At 42.3% G+C, this 6,000-nt stretch overlaps 1 long non-coding RNA gene across 1 annotated transcript in view; it reads right to left on the bottom strand.

Annotated features, from left to right (window-relative positions):
- Positions 1 to 265: 265 nt before the first annotated feature.
- LOC306978668 overlaps positions 266 to 6,000 on the bottom strand; it is a 428,827-nt gene continuing 423,092 nt past the window's right edge. The window contains exon 3 of the long non-coding RNA XR_013793904.1: positions 266 to 352. This is a non-coding gene — a long non-coding RNA (uncharacterized lncRNA). The remainder of the gene's footprint in view (positions 353 to 6,000) is intronic.

The following is a 6,000-nucleotide window of genomic DNA, read 5'->3' as shown; positions in this document are numbered from 1 at the left end:
GTCGATCCAGTGCTGCCTAAGTTTTTCACAGAGATCTTGTTTCTCAAAGATTCTCAATGGGGTAAAGATCTGGACAGTTCGTGCATGAAAGTGACTCATGTGTCTCATGCAGGGATGGACCGGGACTTAAAAAACGGCCCTGGACTCTGACCAGTCTGGCCCAAATTAGCGTAAATGCAGCACTTCCACATAGACATGTGTTAACATCTTACCACCCACCTTAAAGGGACTATAAGGAGTTTAAAAATGTTAAAATGAAGTATTTTCCTCCTACATGTTCCAGCCATGTCCTAATGTGTAGAATGAGTTCAGATCTACTCACCACAACTGCCGCTAAAATCCTGCTCTGTCACTCAAAAAGGTGTTAATTCGGGTTAATTAGAGACTGCAGTTACACGTATGACCTGAGGTGGCAGTAGTGAGTTTAAAATGACCAACTCGCATCTAGTCTCTTTAACCGACCGAGTGTATTTTTCTCCAGTTCGACTTTACCCAGATTTAAAAGCTCCTCGACTGGAGAGCAACAATGTAACGCCTCATTTGAAAGCTAAGACCTACGTTTTTGTCATGTTTTTGTTGTTTTTTTAATTACTTTTTTGTAGCTTTGTCGCTGTGTTTTCGTTATGTTTTGTTCCTTTTTTGTTTTTGTTGGTTTTTCATGTTTACGGTAGGGCTGAGCGATACAGACACAATTTCATATCTCGATATTCATGCCAGATATTTCGATATCAATACAATACGATATAACTATGGATGAAAACCACGAAAGAGTACAGTTTTATTGATGAAAATCTATATTGTTTATATCTTGCTTTTTCTATTTTAATATTTTGAATGTTCATATCTTAATATCGATACGATAACGATATATCTTTCAGCCCTAGTTTGTTCCATTTTGTCCTCGTTTTCGTCGCTATTTTGATGTATTTGGGTAAAGCTCAGTTAGAGGAACAGGCCACCGTTTTTCTATACTGAGATATGTTCTTACCTAAACTGTTGATACGTACCTGTCAGGTCTTTGTGCCCGTGGAAGAGCTTGGTCGCTTCTAACTTCACCCCCATTTGGAGCTATAGGAATATGCTAGGAGAGCATCATCTCAGCTCAGGCAACAACATATCTCAGTATGGAAAAATGGTGGCCTGTTCCTTTTAAGGCGGGCAGTAAGAGGTTAAGGAGGAAACTGAGAGGCCAGACCGGTGGCCCTATAGAGCCAGTGGCCCTTTTCTTTGCTCTTCCAGAATGGACATATGGCTAGTCCGCCCCTGGTCTCATGCTCCTGAACCACTCTTTTGTGAGCCCGATGAAACCTGGCATCGTCATCTTGGAATATGCCATCAGGGAAGAAGAAAAGCATTGATGGAATAACAAGGTCATGCAGGAGGCTCATAGTGTTGGCTGAACCTAGATCCAGGCGGCCACTTCTCTTTGGATCACGCTGTGTATATGTCGACACTCTGGGAATACAGTAGTGTAGGTAAAATCCGGTCCAAGATAGGATCTCCAAGATGAAAAACCTCTTTAAACTCTAAACAACCGCTCTATTACCGATGGTTGATCGCAATGAAAAGTGAATTTGTTGTACCACATGCAGCCTGTCTCCCTCTGTGTGCAAACTGACAACAGCAGCATTTTCTTCCCTTCTACTCCCTCCCTCTCCCTCTCTCTCTCTGTCGGAGGTGAGAGCCGAGGAGTGCACTGGAAATGGCCTCGTCTCGTGGGAAATTACTGCTTCTCAGATCGGAGAGGGCACACAGGAGGCCTCATTAGCCCAGCAGCAGCACCTCGCTCTGGGCTAAAGGACTGGCCAAACCTCCGGACGGATACTCTCCTTGATGCAACACGCGCTCCTTAGTCAAGCGATACAAGCCTCGCCATTTCTGATGCTCGGCCTCCCAATAAAGGAAGATGACGCGCTCGATTGTATTCATTATGTCGATTAAGCTCATCATTCCTCAAGGTGCCGCTGAATGAAAAGAAAAACAATCTTCTTTGCATGTTTCCCGCTGAGCTCATAAACGAAACGAGCTAATAATGTAATTTCGATTCCTTTCGTCGAGCTCCCTTATTGTTTATTGATGGAGGAACAGGTTTGGTTTTGTGGAGATCGAGCCCAGCGTTTGGGAAAGGCCGCTTTCACGCTGGTCCAAAGGTGCCAGTGGGTGGTCTTGAGTTATTGACTGTAGGGTTCGCTCACACTTGCCATGTTTTGTTAATATGACTCTGCAGCTGCTCTGTTTGGGCACTGAACTCCTCGCGGCTCTGACAATTGTGAATGATGCCAGATGGACCGCAGTTTTTTTTTTTTTTTTTACACAAAGACCTCCCCAGTACAACCTAAATGTAACTTATTCTGAACTCTAAAGGCCGGGGACTAAAGCACCTCGGGTATAGACGGGCCAGGAGCTCACGGCAGGAGGAGTAAACACGGGTCTTACTAAGAGCCACTATTCACTGGTTGTCTTTGTCTGTCATCCTTTTTGTATTAGATTGCATTTATCTCATGTTGTTTTACATCATTATATTCATGTTAAAAGCTTTCTTGTTGTGTTTGGTTTGACTTCTACTAATAGATACAAACCTAATCTAAATCTAGATACATTTTTTGCTTTTTTTTTTTTTACATCTGTGCAGCACTTTGCAAACTGTCCACATTTATAAAATGTGCTAAATGAATAAAGTGGAGTTGGAGCAGCACACAGTAGGACTAAACCAGGTTTATTTGTACACACGGGTCCGGTGACAGCCCTATGAGGCGGGACAGTAGTGCAGTGGTTAGCGCTCGTGCTTCACAGCTAGAAGTTCTCAATTCGGTCGGACGGGGCCTTTCTGTGTGGAGTTTGCATGTTCACCTCGTGTCTGCATAGGTTTCCTCCGGATGGAATCCGGTGTGGCGTGTTTACACATGAAACCCATGTATGTTCATTAACATGAAACAAATCTTTGTTCTCACATGGTCGCCAAGTTGTCTTCACTTTTTTTTTTTCCATTGCTTTCTTGTCAGGTTTTTGTCACATTTTTGACACTTTGTGGCTTTTTCGTCACGTTTTCATCACATTTTTATCACACGTTTGTGATATTCCTAAGGAATGAGGTGACCGAATAAACTACTACAACTACTTTGTCTTTTTTTTGGTCACACTTTTTTGTCGCGTTTTGGTCAATTTTGTCACATTTTTGTCGCTCTTTACTTTTTTGTTTGCTCTTTGTTTACATCTCGCTTTTGTCGAAATGTAGACGTTTTTTTTTCAAGAAGCTTTGAAATTATGCGTAATAGCAAACTGGAGAAAATGTGCTCAGTTCAGGTGGGGGTTAAGAGGTTAAACAGTGGTTCTCTGGTGTGGACGAGGTATTTTTCCCCACACTGTTATGAGGTTTAGGGCTAGAGTTTTGTATATCCACAATGTATTGACAGGAGATCTTACAGCCTATATGCCAGTGTGATACTTCATTTGAAAGCCAAGGCCTTATCTTACTAAGATCTGGGTGAAACACACACATTTGCCGTTCCTAACTGTAATCATTACCCCGGACCCTAAACCTAACCCTAATCATTACCCCGGACCCTAAACCTAACCTTAAGCCACTGATCGGGTGGTCGGCAAGTAACAGGTTAGACACAGGTGTTTGTAGACTTTTTCAGCAGATAAATATAATGTTTTGCGTGTTTAGCTCACGACCCACTGAAAACTGCTCTGCGACTGGTCCCGAACCGCCAGTTGAGAACCACTGCTGGGGAGATTCACAAGAAAACAGCCAAAACTTCACTAAAATATGAAAAGCCGATTTGCTTCAAGGCGTTTCAGACGAGTTCGGGTTTTCAAATGGAGACGAGGTGCTTTGTTTGCAGAGTATGTTGTTGATGTTGACTGTGCTCGTTTTTTTCTACCTTCAAATTGCGATGTCGATTCGATTGCAAACTCACAGCCCGAGGTCATAAACTCCACTGTTGACTGTTAATTCGAGACTTGTATTTTCAAAACACGGATTAGTGAGAGGGAATGTTCTCGCCCGGGAAAGTGGAGAGGGATCGCGGCTGCGGGAAAGAGTCCAGACCACACGTTACTTAATCACGTTGGAGGGTGCAGCCGCCGCGCGCATAGTTTTTGGGGCGTGCTGCTGTTGTTGTTGGTGATGGGAGATGTTACTGTGGAAATTGTAAACATGAAGATGTGCTGACGGGAGGCAAGACAGAACAGCAGAAGTGGGAGGCTGTTGGGTTGCCAGGTTTTGTCAAAGTGTTGGGGAAATTCAACCAAAAGCAGTGCAAAAATAGAACAGGGCCTATTGCTTGATTATATGGCAACATGAGTGTTTGATATTTCTATTACACCAAAGCCAATGTTGTTTGCATATTTTACTGTATTTATTTAGTCGTCAATTACCTGTAAAGTAGGGACGTCACGATTCAAATTTTTTGCATAATGAGCAATGAGGAAAAAAAATGTGATTTTTACGATTAGTCAACATGATAGAAATAAAGGGAGACAATACAGAGAATTTCACAAATCCTTTAAAGCAAGTAATTCATGCCCCTAGAGGCCATAAGCACCACTGCAGGTGTCGTAGCATGTTGCGTTTTTTACTCATTAATTGTCCGTGAGAGTAAATACTACACTGACAGAAAAGACAAAGGGACAAAGGGATATTGTGCATCCAACTGTACAATGGAGATCATTTTTTCACTCGAACTTGGCTGTAAATACTGTTTAAGTGGCGCTAGCCCGCAATTAGCTTTGCCCGTCAGCCTGTTAGCTTCTTCTTCGAGATTCCATTAGTGTGCATTGGTGACTCCAACCCGGAGGCAGGACAATTTGCAAGCATGGCTTTCTGGCCAGAGACACCAGCCATTACCACTTGCATTACCCCCAGAGGGACTACGAAAGGATTTATTAAGGTAAACAAGTTACTTAGTTCTGCTTTAAACCTTATTCAGGGTTGTTTTAATTAAAACCCTTTTAAACAGCCTATGGTGTCTTTTATCTTTAAATTACAGCCATATCTAAATGAAGCAAATTGATGGAATGTTTTCAGAAGATGTTCTACAAGATATTCCCTCTTTGACCTTCAGTATGTCTCATGAATTCACTTTAATCACAGAGTGACTAAACAAATGAGCTTATATCCGTGCACTCGCACAGTTTCCCTTTCGCTTTTACCGCGACAAAACAAACGCAGCTGCACAGGGCTCTTTTGGGACTCTTACTTTGACAAAAGTGGATCAGATGTACTGTCTGCACATTGGATAATGCTCGATTACATGTTTGTATAAGTCTTAAAGAAGAACTTGTTTATATTAATAAATCCTTTCCGTATTCCCTCTGGGGGTAATACAAGTGTTAATGGATGATTGGGGGGTCTTTCATCTCCCCCTGGTGTCTCTGGCCTGAAAACCACACTTGCAACTTTTCCTGCCTCCGGTTCGGAGGCGCAATGCACACTAATGGAATCGCGAAGAAGAAGCTAACAGGCTAACGGGCAAAGCTAACTGTTGGCTAGTGACACTAGCAGTGTTCACAGCCAAGTTTGAGTTGGAAAAAATGATCTCCATTGTGTAATTGGATGTACAATATCCCTCTGTCCCTTTGTCTTTTCTGTCAGTGTAGTATTTACTCTCTCAGACAATTAATGAGCAAAAAAAATGCAACATGCTACGATACCTGCAGTGGCGCTTATGGCCTCTAGGGGCATGAGTTACTCAGTTCTGCTTTAACTACAGTGTTTTAAGGTAATAGGACCCCATGGAAACAGACTTGTTGTCTTATTACCTAAATAATTGCACTATTTTGTGATCTACTGTGGCATTTTAAATTGGGTTGTGATGATGTGGCCCAAATCTGGTTAAAATGTCAAATTTTGTAATGTAGGTTGTGTTGTACTGCAGCTACGTATCATAAGTGCGTAGTCATGCATGATTGCTCATGAATATTCTCTTTTTGTGTCATTTGCATTCAACAATATTCATTAAAAGACCACAAAGCACCAGAGTTCACTGTCGCAAA

This window comes from Gobius niger (assembly GCF_951799975.1).
Source record: "Gobius niger genome assembly, chromosome: 19".
Taxonomy (NCBI): domain Eukaryota; kingdom Metazoa; phylum Chordata; class Actinopteri; order Gobiiformes; family Gobiidae; genus Gobius; species Gobius niger.
This window is presented reverse-complemented; position numbering and strand designations above follow the sequence as displayed.